The 14,713-nt window shown below is 43.2% G+C and overlaps 1 pseudogene; it reads left to right on the plus strand.

Annotated features, from left to right (window-relative positions):
• On the plus strand, window positions 1-7,264 carry LOC124663804 (annotated as a pseudogene).
• Window positions 7,265-14,713: the final 7,449 nt, after the last annotated feature.

Raw genomic sequence — 14,713 nt, forward strand, 5'->3', positions numbered from 1 at the left:
ATGCCGGCCACCATCCGCGGGGACGCGCCGCAGCACATCACCGCGGCCACCATCCGAGCTCCCGCCACCGAAGCGCCGTCGGCCCGTCCGGGGCCGCCGCCCTGGCCTCCACGCGCCGGACAGCCCGTCGCCGCCTCACCCGACAGAGCCAGCCACCAGCGCCGCGCAGGAGAGAGAACCCCCCACCACCTTCGGCGGCGGAGGGACACGGAGGGGGGCGCGGGGTTGGGGGCTAGGGTTTCCCCCTGGCGCCGCGTGAGGAGCGACGCGAGGGGGTCGATAACTTCAGAACTGTGAGAAGCACATCTTATGTTTTCAAACGGAGGAAACATTAGGGTAGCGTGTACATATACTATTAAGCATTGTAGCTTGTTTATACTACAGGGACCCATGTGCTTCCCCAACTATTCCTCTTTCATGTTTTATCTAATTAATGTATATGGTGATTATATATTAGCTACGGATAATATGACACATGTTTACAATCGGCAGTTGGCTATACTTTCAAACTGGCTCTTAACACCACAGATGGATTTTACTACTTCTTTTGTATCGGTTTAACAGATGATGTAGTTTAAGACAAATTTAAATCACTAGTTTGGTAAAAAAAATTATAAAAATATAAATTTTATGTCTATAAAATTTGTATCATTATATTGATATTCGAAAAATTCTAATGATAGAATTTATATAACATATACTTTAAATTTTATTAACTAAAATAATGATCATATCAATTTTTAAAATTACGTACACACATGTTAACCCGAAGGGCGCGGCTAGCGGGCGGCCGCATGCCCAATTGTCAAACCGAGCGGCCGGCCCAAAAAGGAAAGTACCTGTCGGGTTGGCTGAAAAAGGAAAGCCACCTGGTCCACCACCTGCGTGCCGGTTGGCTCTTTCTGGCACGCACCAGATCCCGAAAAAACAGGGCGGGAGATCCTCCCTCCAATCCCCGCCCAAACCTAGCTCCCCCAGATCCCAGATCCAATATAACGCCCAACGCCCAGATCTGTCGTAAAAACAGAACGAAAAACCTACCAGCTCTTCGTCAACCTGGAGCTCCCAGCTCCGTTCAGGCCGTTCGTCTGCCTCCAGCTCCCCATCTCCCTTCGTAACCTTCCAAGCTCCCTTCGTTAAGCTCCCAAATCCCTTCGTCAACCTCCCAGCTCTTCATGTCTACGAACCAAGAACCAGGCATCTCCAGAGCAGGAAGATTTCCAGTGGGATCTTCAGATCAGGTAACCAAAACTGAACAGAAACCTTCAGAAATTGCATATAGATCCTCCTATTCCTCTCCTGATAGCCTACTTTTTTCATCAAAGAGAAGCTATGGGACATACCTGCTAGTTGTCTGTGAAGTTTCTTGCCTATACTGATAGTAGGATTTGCTCCTGCATCTAGATTGAAGTTTCCCATCTAGATTGGAAACTATCAGGCAACTTTTGTTCTTGTTAGCCATGCATACTATGTGCCCATGTAGTAACAGGCAAAAAATCTGGGCAGAATATGCAACTGGTAGCCAATTTGAAGCAAGTACTATGAGGAACTGCAAGCTGGTAATAATTCTAGGAAGAACAAGCAAAAGGAAGCAACTTTGTTACCCATGCATGCAAATTCCTTGCCTAGTACAAGCAACAAGTAATGTTTCCCAGGCAACTTGTAAAAATAGGGTGAAAATAGTAGAGTAAGCAACTTTTTAGCCTATGCATGCAACTTTCATGCATAAGAGAAGCAACAAAAAATGTTTCCCAGACAACAAGTAATGTAGGATGACACAAAAGTAGAAGCGAGTAACTTTGTAAACCATGCATGGAAATTCAATGCTTAATAGAAGCAACAAGTAAATGTTTCCAGGCAACAAGTAATTTGCAGAGTCCGCACTACGGCACATAGTAGAAAATAGAAGTAAGGATCCATCAACAGAAAATGGAACACATATTCAACAGTGGTCTTGACATCTAGAAGAACTCCATGCGTACAAATCCACATATCTGCAAACTAGAGCGTGCACCTAGCCAAGAAAAGTGTACTCTGTTCTAGGTAAAAGTAGCAATCGATGTTGAGGAAGTCATGTTGTTGTCCTTTGCAATTCCTGTTGCACTTTATATCTTCTTTGTCAACGATGCCTATGTGTTTATAGAACAAGGTGTTAGTTCCAAGTCAAAAATGTAGTTGTAAGAAGTAAAAATTGCAGATGCAATACATAAGTAGTAAGGCATGAACATAAAAATTAGTATTATGTTGATAGCAACAAAAAAGTACTCACTGTCATCATCATCATCTTCCCTACAAAACCCACCTGTTTTTTGCTACATGTTTGTGCATGTTAGTTGCTTTGTTTGTGGTTGTTAGTTGCTTTGGTTGTGCATGTTAGTTGCTTCCATGCCCATGTTAGTTGCTTGTTTTCACTAACTATTTGCCTGAGTTACATTTTGTGTTGTTGTAATTGCTAAAAGGGTCATTTGTTTCTAGGTCCCTGGTACTCATGGAGTGGATTTCCTTGATCTAAATGAGGTTCCTTTTGATATTAATGAGGAACCTGGTATCTTACCTCCCAATTATTTTACACAACTGTTGGATGAGGCAATTGACGAGTCTCCACAGCCACCTGTGAACACTCACGCCCCGGTTGTTAATGTAGAACCTGTTGCAACAAATACATACACAGGTCCTTTTGTTGCTCCTACAGACACTACTTCAATTGCACAAGATGGAAATGAGTATGAGGCTTCGTCCCAGCCAAATGACCCCCATGTTGGCATGCGCTATGATACGTTGGAAGGTGCTAAGGAGCACTACAATGCACATGCTGCAAGGAAAGGTTTCTCTGTGAAAGTAAATAGTAACAGGAGGTCTACAATCACCGGAGAGAAACAGAAACAGCAGTTCACTTGCAACAAATTCAGGAGACCAAGGAAAGATGATGGTGGGGCTGAGTTGCAGGTTGATGTGGGGCCAATTCCTGATTCTGTGTCTGAAGATGAGGCTGATATTGAAAATGCAGAGCTTGCTTCCGTTGTGGCTGATCTTGCTGCTCAAGGGCGAAAAGAAAAGGCGCCCAAGAAGCGTAAAAGAGAAAATATTATGCACACGTTTTGCAAGGCCCAGATGGTTGTGAAGTTAATTGATGGAAGGTGGGAGGTTATCCACTTTGTGCCTGAGCATAACCATCCACTTATCCACAAACCATCGCTCACAAAGTATCTGAGGTCACACCAAGGCATGCCAAAGGAGGAAAAGGAATTTGTGAAGAATCTTCACAATACAAATTTGACAACTGGTAAGTTTTTCAGTTTTGATACTGCAAAATTGTGTATGTTGCATGTGGAAAAAAATTCAGCTGGTAAGAATCATTTGGAAAAGTAAAAAAGAATGTGAAAGTAGTATTTGTAAAGTTGCATGAAAAGAATAACTAGTTGCATGTAATGGTTAGTAAGTTGCTCGCAAATGGTCATGAAGTTGCTTCGTTCTATTAATTTACTTGCGGACACTTGAATTGGTACTAGCCTGGAATGGTTCTATGATTTCATGGATTGTTTAGGTAGTTGCCTGGTTTACTTGTCAAATTCCAGGATATGTTGTGCAAGTTGTCATTGAAAAAATGCGTGTAAAAATAGTTTGGAAAGTAATGCTCGAAAATGTGAGGCTAATAGTTGTGGACTATAATACAACCAACTAACCATTTCCTACTTTGTTTTCAATAACAGGTAAAATGATGGAAATCATGTCAGAATTTTATGGTTCAGAGTTGCTTGTGCCATACACAACCAAAACAATCACCAATTCTTGTGCAACTCGACTAGAGAAGAACAAAAGATGGGGATCCGGCTAAAGTTGTGAGCTACTTTGTAGAGCTTAAAGAAGAAAAGGATCCGGACTTTTATTTCCGGTTAAAATTGGACGACGAAGACGAGGGTAGAAAACATTTTACGGGTTGATGGTGCTGCCCGGAAGGCATATGCGAGAGGCTTACCATGATCGTGTCTCCTTTGATGCAACTTACTTGACAAATAAGTACAGTATGCCTTTTGCGCCATTCATTGGGATAAATAAACATGGGCAGTCCATCATGCTGGGTTGTGGATTTGTTAAGCAAGAATTAGCAACAAGCTATGATTGGTTATTTGAGAGTTTCCTTATTGCCATGAATGGTCTTGCCCGGACAATATTATCACGAGACCAAGATGGTGCTATGGCGGTCTCGATTGGCAGATTATTCCCATCCTCTGTTCACCGTAATTGTCGCTGGCACATAATGCAGAACGCACAGTTGAAATGTGGCCCTACATCTGGCAGGAACCCTGGTTTAGCTGAAGATTTCAATGATTGCATTGATTTCAGCTTTTCACCAGAGGAGTTTGAGGCAAAATGGGCTCTGTTTGTAGGCAAGTGGCCAGTTGTTGGTGGTGCAAATTCTTACTTTACGACTCTCTATGCTAATCGTGCTAAGTGGGTACCATGCTACTTCAAGCACAGATTCTTCCCATTCCTGCAGTCCACGCAACGAAGTGAGGGCTTTAATGCCATTCTCAAACGCTATACGAACCCAAAAAAGTCTATACTACACTTTGTACAACAGTATGAGAAGTTGCAGACTCATGTACTTGTGAAAGAAGGGGGTAATGATTACAGGACGGATTGTTTGGAACTTCGTCCATGGTCACCATTCCCTGTTGAGGAACATGCTTTCAAAGTTTACTGCAGAGACATATATTTGAGGTTCCGGAACGAGTTTGAGCTGATTGGGAGGTACAATGTGTTACCATTTGGTTGCAACTTTTACAAGCTTGAGCGAAACAGGGGATGGTACGCAAAATATGGTACTAGGACCTACCTGCTAACCGCTAATAAGGAAGAAGGGACGTATTACTGTGAGTGCTCCAAGATGGACAGGGATGGTATACTTTGTTGCCACATCTTAAAGATCTTCACCCACCTTGGTGTTGATGAGATACCGGATAGGTATATCCTAAAAAGGTGGACTCAAGGTGCTTTGAGTGGTTATGTGCCGACAGCGAGTTCGCTGAACGACCGGATGTTATGCCTCCAGAATCACAAGTGCAATTGCGGCACGCGAACCTCAATATGGGATTCACAAAACTTGCCCGTATTGCTAGTAGAACGGACGCAGCCTACTGCCATTGTTAACAAACATTTGAGAGCTGCACGACAACGGAGATATCTCACTTGAACAAGTCGCTCAAGAAGAAGAAGCCTGTCTCGGCGAGTCCCGTCCGCTAGTGCACTCGATCGGCCTACGAAACCTAGGGACCCGGCAAAAACAACGACTAAAGGGAGGACTAAGGAGCACCGTACAGTTTCAGCTCTTGAGTTGCATCCAAAGAAAAAAGTTCGGTGTCACACTTGTGGTTCGTTCGAGCACAATTCGCAACTTGCAAGCTTAGGTTTCGTAGTACTCTGCGAAACACAAGTCCTTTGTAGTTCTCCGCGAGCTTTATTTTTTTTTCTCTTTTAGTTGCCTACATTAGTTGTGACTTATTGAAAAATCAAAGAAAATTCTTGCCTCCCTTATTGTAGTCTAGTGTGCAACTCTGAAATATGACAAAATTTCCTTGCTGTTATGTGTTGTGGCAACTTTTAGGTTAAAACGATGCAAAATGCGGTACTAGTGCAAGCAAATTGTGATGACAATGAAGCAACTATGATAACATTGATATCGGACATGTACTTGGCGAGTATGAAAAACTGAATTAGGAGATGAATTATAACATGTAAGTAGTAAAAATGATGCATCGATAACATTTATAAAAAAGTAGAAACCAATAAAAAGGAATTGATGTCTGCATACTTGTTCTTCAAATGTTTAGAATTTGCCTCCAGTTTCCTTTGTTATCTTCTGAAGTAACCCAAGCGTGCGTCGAGCAACTTCCTTATCTTTGGGATATCCTCGGCTTTATATTCGGTGGCAATCTCCCTCCCCAGCCGTCCGCATTCATGAGCGTGCAAACCCCACAATCATGGCTGCAACACCATAAGACGCGACAGAAAGAAAGAACAAGGAAATAAAAAGGCAGTGAGTAAAAGACCATGGAATGTTAAACACAAAGTGGAAAAGAAAGCATAAAAACATAGGTTATACAACAAGTGGTATTGCTTACTTATTGGTTTGCTTTGGCACTGTTATTTCTTGCAACATGAAATCGTCTATTTTGATTTTAGACTTGTTGTAGTTCTCCTCCCATAGAATGGACAGAGTAGTGCGGATCTTCTTGTAAGTTTCCCTTAGAGCTTTGTCATTGAATGTCCTCCATGAATCGAGCACTTGATACCTCTTGTCCCTCATGTTCACGATTAACAACCAATAGTGGTTAACGAGAGGTTCATTTTTTGTCTTCTTGTTTAGTGGTTCGCAGACAGGTATCATGACCTGGTAGTTTGACATATATAATTACTGTTTGGTCAGAGCTTAAAATAAAAACAGAGCAAAAATTTAGTAAAAAAAAAGTTATTCATGAGAAGACATGGGCTGTGTTGCCTGTATTAGTTGTGAAGTTGCATGAATAGGAGCTGTAGTTGCCTATATTTGCCTTGAAGTTGCATGAAATTTAGTACAAAGTTCTATTCATTCTATCTTAACACCAGAAGTACAAACATGTTTAAAAATAAATTATTAGTTGCACATATTGATTATGAGTTTGCATGAAAATAGCTACTGTATTTGCCTTGAATTGGTTCTAAATTACACGTAGTAGTAATAAGGATGTTGGATGGGTATGGTTTGAAATTACTTATTGTTTGGAAGTATTTGCTATACAAAAGAAAGAATGTTGCCTGTAAATGTTTTTGTTGGTGATAAATAATACTTGGAGTCACTAAAGTAGTTGCTTCTTAAACGAGTAGAGTGTTGCCCGGAATGGGATTAAAATTGCTTTGTATGTAAAGAAAGTTGCTTCTGAAGTTGTTTTTAGCATGAATTGCATGGTTAGCACCAACCATGAAAAAATGCAAACAATAAAAAATTTTAAAAATACAGAGAAAAGAAAGGAAGTTATACCATGTCTTTCTTATCTAAACGTCTTTCATAACTGAACAGCTCCTTCATTTCATGGCGGTTAAAGTCGAGGTTCTGCAACCAAGTCTTTGCAAACGAAACAAAAAAAAAACAAAAAATAGTAATCAGCATTTTCATGTCCAACACAAAGAAAGTTTCTCATACTGTACATGACTTGTACTTACTCCTATCCTCAGTGGCATGATGACCTTGTTAGAGGATGGTTTCATGTTCTTTGTGATTGCCTGAATTCCCACTTCCATAACTGCACTATGTAGCCAACTACCTGGCTTCATTGAATTTGCGAGTTCCTTGGCCGTAATATGGTATCCACCAAAGTCCACGATATGAAGGCTGTAAAGAAATTGAAGAGAGAAAGACAACCCCAAATTAGATAAGTTGCAATAAAAAAGTGTTTGCAACTAAGCATGCATCATTGATTCATGGAAGAAAACTAGTGCATGTTGTAGGTAGGAGAAAACCTTTTGTCATCTGAATTCTGTTGCCTAGTGCTTCTTCCTGCATACTGGATTATCATAGCATACAGTTTGTTCACTTCAGCTGAGCACTCTGGAACTCGTTTGGTGCTATCAACATTGACAAAAGGAGATTTTTTGCACGGTGGAAGCTTGATTATCCTCCTCTGGAATTGATGAGGAACCGTTGAGCTTCTGTACCACCCGATATTGATTCGGTTGCAACATTCTCTCGCTTCTTTCATAGGTGTTTGAAAGCTGTTTGGAGATATTGAATTCTGTTCGAGTTCTTTGTTGCTCGTGCACGAGTCTGCGTGCTTGCTCGGCAGCAATACAAACCCTCTCAATCTCTGCGGGATCAATTCCTTCCAAAGCATCATACTCTTCATCTGCGGATGCACATGTTGCAGCATTTTGATTTTCAGTCAAATCGAATTCCGGGCCAAGATTGAATGTTGGCGCGTTGCAATACCCTTCCGAAGCTCACTTCCGGACCTGGTCCTCGGGAGTTTCATCTTATAATTGCTTTGTTCCTTCCACTTTGTTTCGACAGATTTGCTGCGCTGCATATGCTTGGGGCATGACCGGTGACGCGATGCTCTTGTTGATCAAAGCTGTATACCTCATCCTGCGACAAAGACCCTCGAGGAGCTGTGTGTGGAGATGGCGGTGGGCATGTTTGACGTGTAGGAGGACTAAACTGCACCCTATTGCTGGGCACAACTGGCACCTGTAGGGCTGGAGTTGCATGTTCCAAAGGGCTTGTTGCTGCAAGTGAACTGGTAGTTGCCTTGTTTGCAACACTTGTTGCATGATCAGTTGGTGAGGTACAAACAGGTCCAGGTGTTGTTGCCTCCCTGGCATCATGAGTTGCGCGGCATCTCAGTGTATTCCCCTGCATGGTGGTAGGAGTTGCCTGCTGTGATGGATGATGCAGCTGGACTGACGAAGATCTTTGAAAGGCTCTTGGATTTGCAGTTGTCTCCGGCCTAGGCTGTAGTTGCCTCGGTTCCGGCATTAGTTGCATGTATGCTACTGGAAGTTGCAACAAGCGTGATCGATGTTGCCTTCGAGTCCGGCATTTGAATGTTCTCCCGCAAACTCGCATGAACAGACTTCGATGGCTGACTGTTTGTTGATGTTTTTCATGGCACTTGCATGTTTACCCAATGTGGGCTCATCATGTTGCACATCTTCTGTCCTGTGACTAGGAGTTCGACCATGAAACTCTATGTATGCCCCCGGGCTACCTTGCATAGCATTGATGAAAGCCAATCCATCCTCATGTGCAGCATTGGGGGTTGAATGTTCTTTGGACACATTTTCTTTGATATTATGTGACCTTTCCTCAAGAACAACATGTTTTTCCGTTGGAGGGATGTCTGCAAGCTTACTCTTTTTCTCAAATCTGCACAAGTCGAACGCGATGCTTCCTCCATTGTTCGTTGTTGGCAAAACATCGGCATCATCTTTCTTTTTCCTCTTGTCACCCGTACCTGTCTCGCCCCTTTACTCCTGGTATTAAGATAGTACTGCGCGAGTGGTCAAAGAATCGTCACTAGCTTCGTCATCATGCATATCGTCGTTTTGTCCCCCACGACCGCCGATTGCGGCATTGTTGCCTCCATCACCATCACTGTCATCATCTCCGTCATCACCTCCTTTACCATCAAATTCATCATCATCTCCCTGTTCCTCTTCCTCTTCCTCTTCATCTTCCTCTTCCTCTTCCTCTTCCTCTTCGTCATCGTCCCCATTCCCTTCAACCTCCTCCTCATCAGCGTCATCACGTTGTTCCCCATCATCCTCAGCGTCAGCTCGGTTGTCATCGTTGTTATCATTCTCACTGTCATCCTCGGTATCTTCTTCCCTGTTAACACGAAAAAGGGGAATCAAAAAACTATGCATAGATTATTTATTTTGGTAAAAGTTGCAGTTTGAACAGTTGTAGTTGCATGTAATGGCTATTAAAAAAATAGCTGGAAAATGGTCATGAAGTTGCCTGTGTTTATTAGTTTACTTGCAGACAAATATAGTTGCAGTGGAAAATAAATTTGGGAAAGTTGCAGATAAATGCAGTTCTAGTTGCATGTACTGGTAAATTAATTGCTACAGATGGTAATGAAGTTGCCTGCTTTATACTTTTAGTTGCCTGTAATAGGAATTAAAATTGCATCTAAATGATCATGAAGTTGCCTGTTATAATGTTTCATGTTTTGCAATTGAGTTTTGATAATTACTTGCCTTCTGTCATCGTCGCTATCATCATCATTCAATACCAGGTTGTCAGCTTCATCGTCATCGAATTTGCGGAGTCATCGGTATCATCTTGAAGTGCTTGCCTCTTCTTCGTGACTCATACGCTGCCTCTTCGTTGGCCTCTGTGGTTTTTCCTTCGGTACTACATTGGCACGGGTAGTGCTTCCAGCAGCAATATGTTGCTCAAGATTGCCAATCCCCTGGACAAACTTTGCCATCGACTCTTCAAATTCAGAGCACAGACCATAAAGCAACGCAGAAATTTTCCTTTTCTTCTGTAACAATTGAAATCAGTAAACAAATTCTTAACAATTATAAAGCTGTGGAAAAAGAATGATATAAAAACTATGCTATAACTAAGAAATAAGTATTGTTTTAGGTGCTCACACTTTGGTCGTAGTCTCGTGGCAGATTAGACGCGATGAACTGCTTCGAGCCTTTAGCAATCCTCCAAAAGACCACCTCGTTGAGTGTCCTCGTATTTCTCCTTCAGCTGGTTTTTAAATTCATAAAAGAAAATTGGAAAAAATGTATCGGTGTAAGGGCAATAAAAAAGAAGATCGTGAACTTTCTAAGAAATGAAAAAGTTATCTTAGCAAAATTAAAAAGAAGTTTATGGTCTATTGCATACTTGTAATTTGCCGAAAACTCCGGGGCTAATCCTATCCTTCTTCTTCACCTTGCTAATTAATGAGCTGTCCCAGGCATCAACACGAGGATTGCGGTCACTTATAACCTCATCAACTTCTAGTGAATCAAGGTACAGACATTCGCTCATGAAAAAAAAAGGATGTGTGAGGGGGCAAAAGGAAGCATTGGAGAAACAAGAAACAGTAGCTATTTTCATGAGGTTATAAAGTGACTGCAAAATTCAAGACAAATACAGTAGCTATTTTCATGAGGTTATAAAGTGACTGCAAAATTCAAGGCAAATACAGTAGCTATTTTCATGCAAAATTCATAATCAAATATCTGAAATGAATAGCAACTTTGTAACCAATATAGGCAACTACAGCTCCTATTCATGCAACTTCACAACTAATATAGGCAACAAAAACATATATGAAATCTGAAAAATCTTGTTTTGGCTCACAAAACAGAATTGAATTACCTGAAAATCTTGTTGACTCACAAAAACATCATAGATAGAAAAAGCAAAAAACTACATGTGAGGCAACTTAAAAAACTGTATTTCTAAGCAAGTAAATATGGATTGAAGGCAACAAATTCATTGATAAAAACCAAAAAGAGCTCTTGGTGGGTTATGCAATACATAGTTGGGAGGCAATTTATGACTTGAACAAGGCAACTAACAACGAGTACATGTGCAAAAAGTATGTACCAAAAAGCAAGCTGAGAGATTAAAACAGATGGAAACATGAATTAACACACGAGCTGGTCATATCTCAAAAACTAGCAACTAAAATGTTTGAATGTAAACAATAATTTTCCTCATATATGCTATTCTCTCGTATTGTGTTCATCATAGGAAAAAAATACACTTACCACCAAATGAAATACGCAGACAACGGACGGACTTCTTATTTCCCAATGCGGCGAAAGCAACCCTGATCTGATCAGCAACAAATTGGCATATATTTGTCCGTGGAAGAAGCTTGATATTATTTACAGCAGGGTAGCAACGTGGGCTAACTGTAAGGCCGGTAGTCGGCGCAAGGAAGCAATCAAAAGCAACAATAGCCCAAGCTCGGAGAAATCGGTCATCAGAAGCACCTTTCATATCTTTTATCATCTTACACCATGCAGTCTTTTCAGGAGAATTCGTTCCAGGAAAACCGTACTCCTCATTGATTGCTTTGATGATGTCCGTCTTCATCTCGTAGCAAACTTTGAGCCCGAATTCGGTAGCCCCCAAACTCTTGAAACACTTTCGGCGTCAATCGGTATCTTCCCCTGTTGGGTATCACTAACTCGATTTCGCATGATCATAACACTTCATCACCCATTGGCTGAGATCAACGGGCATAGTGCATGCACCGATGTTGAGAAGACCACCTAAGTCCATCTTAAGTATGGCAATCCTTTGATCGAGCATTAAGATCACCATTTAGAGCAAAGAAACGGGATGGTGATGCCCTGTTTCTTATTTCTGCATAGCCAAGTTGCACAAAAAATAGAAAAAGAAAAAAGTTACTCCTAAAAGTCCCATCAACTCTTAAATTTACTGCATGTTACAAAAGAACCTACCAAGAACAGACAATTATACAAAAATGCTCTGTGTAAGAAATGATGCATCGTGAGTACAGTAAACTTACATCTGCGCTATCCATTTTTTTCTTAACTTCCTTTTCTTTCTGTTTCGTTGCTGTCTTCTTCTGAACTCCAGCATCCCCAGTCTTTTGTGGTACCACCTTGTTGATGTTCTTCCTTTTTGGAGGATGCCCTCTACCGGCTGCAGCCTTCTGTTTCATTGCAATATGACTGGTAGGCTGCATTGGGGAGTCAACACACATATAAACACATATAAAAGTTTGTAGGAGAAAAAAGGACCCAACCATTTAAGTGAATACAAATTGCAGAAAAGCAAAAAAACAAAGAGATTAAAAAAAGGAAACTAACCTGAACTTGCTGGTGACCTGAAGAAGACCCAGCTACTTCAGACGGATCAGTTCCTACCATTTTAGCACACCTATTTGCTAAAAAAACAAATGATAAGTAGGTAACCTTATCAACATGAAAATTTACAAGAGGAAGAACTGAACCTACATAGCAACTTTACTAGCACTACAGGCAACAAACATAGCAAAGTTGAGCAATAACAACCCAAATAAAAGCAAACTATGCAAAACAAAAAAGATTCATTCTGCATATCAACTTTAATAGCACTAGAGGCAACAAAACATAGCACTAGAGCAACAAACATTTCACTACATGCAACAAAAAAAACATAGCAGTACATGCAACAAAAAACATTTCTAGTTGAGCAACAAACAAAAGTACAAAATTATAAAAATCAAATACAACTCTTCATTCAGTCTATAAGAAAAACTCAAGTATAGGTCCTAGCCTTTATTTTCAATACACACCTGAATCAAAACTAAAGCAATTCATAAGGTGTGATTGGTTTTAGACTTGAACCTAGGAAGACATAGCCTCATGTTTTCAATATGCATAAACAACCTAGATGGTGGTCTTCAACCCGGAGCAACGAGAAAATAAAGATAAGTATGAAAATCAAAATGCTGGCTCAAAAAAGTTAAATCCACCTAATCATCTCAAACTATGAACCTGCGTAGGTGTGACAAGCAACTATTGTATCAACATAGTCAACCAAAACAACAATATGAACCCGTAGATAACCATCTCAAACTATTGTAGCAAGTTTTCTACCACTACGGCCATCAAACAGATCCGGATTAGCAACAAACAAAAATGGAACAAAAAACAAGTACATAAGCAATTTTTCTACCACTGCAAAACTGCATAACTGCATAAGCATGTTTTCTACCAGTGCATAAGCAAGTTTCCTACCACTACAGGCAACAAGCACACCTGTATTAGCAATAACAGTAATACAAAAAGCAACTACAAACATCAACTTATCCAGAAAAAAACCTCAAAACTCCCTCGACCCCTCTCGCCCGACCCAAACCCAACCCGCAATCACTTCGCAAGCTGAGCGGTTCGAGTTCACACGCGCCGGCCGAAGCAGCCACGAGGAAAATCTCGCCGCCCGGCGACATGAAGCTCCCGCGCCGTCGGCGGCCTCGCCGGACTCCGCGCCGGAGGCCGGCCAAGCCGTCGCCGCCCACCACCCGGCTCATCCCGCACACGCTCTTCGCGCCACATCCATGACCGTGGGCTTCCGCTTCTCCCGCCTCGTCGTCTTCCTCCTCTTCCTCCCCACCCCGCCACTCAACCCCGCCGCACACCTCGTCTCGCTCGTCACCCCGCCGCTCACGCTCGTCAGCTCCAACGCCACCGCCACCATCACCACCACCACAACCACATCCACCACCGTCACCACCACCACCGTCACCACCACTGTCACCACCACCCCGACCCCAGCGAGCTCCTCAAGGCCCACCACATCCTCGCCGCCGTCCAGACCGCGCAGCGCAGCAGCAGCCGCCGCGGGAACGGCCCGCCCAGGTCCGTCATCGCCATCACGCCCACCGTCATCGCAAAAAATCAACGGGGAGGCGAGCACCCCCAACCTCTCCGCGCCACCTCGCCGCGCCACCTCGCAGCGGTCGACCTCACCTCGGCGCGGTCGACCTCAACCTAGAGTTCCGCGCCACCTCGCCGCGGGTAGAGGCCAACTACTACCAAATCGCGGGTAGAGTGCCGCAGGGAGGAGGGAGTAATTACCGCGACACGGGAGTGCACGGCGGCGCGGCGGCGGTAGTAGATGCTCACGAACTTCTCTCCGACACGGCGGCGGAACACCTCCTCGGCGCCGATTTACTCGCCGCCGAGATCGCTCCCCACCGCCTCCTCGCCGCGGCGAGTAGCTCCCGCGATCGGCGTCTCCGATTCGGTCGCCCCGTTGCGGAGCGCCACCCCGCCGACCCCTACGGCCTCCGGCAACCACCAATCGCCGCACAAATCGCCGCCACGGGGAGCCTCTCCGCCGCTGCCGAGAGAGGGGAATGGGGAAACTGCGGGCGGAGGGCGAGAAGTGGGCACGATCCCCCAAATTCGAACAGCGGTGGTTGTATTTTTTCTCACGAGGAAACCCACCAACCCAATCGCCGACATGTGGGACCCATGACGAGAAGCAACGGTTAGTACCCACGTCACCCACGTGCACCACCCGGACAAAAAAGCACCTGAAAGGATCAGGTGGTCTCGCGACCGCCCGCTCGGCGCGTCGTTCTGGCACGCGCAAGCCAATAAGATTTCAGGTAACCCGAAACCTATCCGGAGGAACCAGTGGTTCATTCGGAGGGTAATTAGATAAACTCAAACCATGATTCAGATAACAGCACGCAGCGAGATG

This window comes from Lolium rigidum, chromosome 6 (assembly GCF_022539505.1).
Source record: "Lolium rigidum isolate FL_2022 chromosome 6, APGP_CSIRO_Lrig_0.1, whole genome shotgun sequence".
NCBI classification, from domain to species: Eukaryota; Viridiplantae; Streptophyta; class Magnoliopsida; order Poales; family Poaceae; genus Lolium; species Lolium rigidum.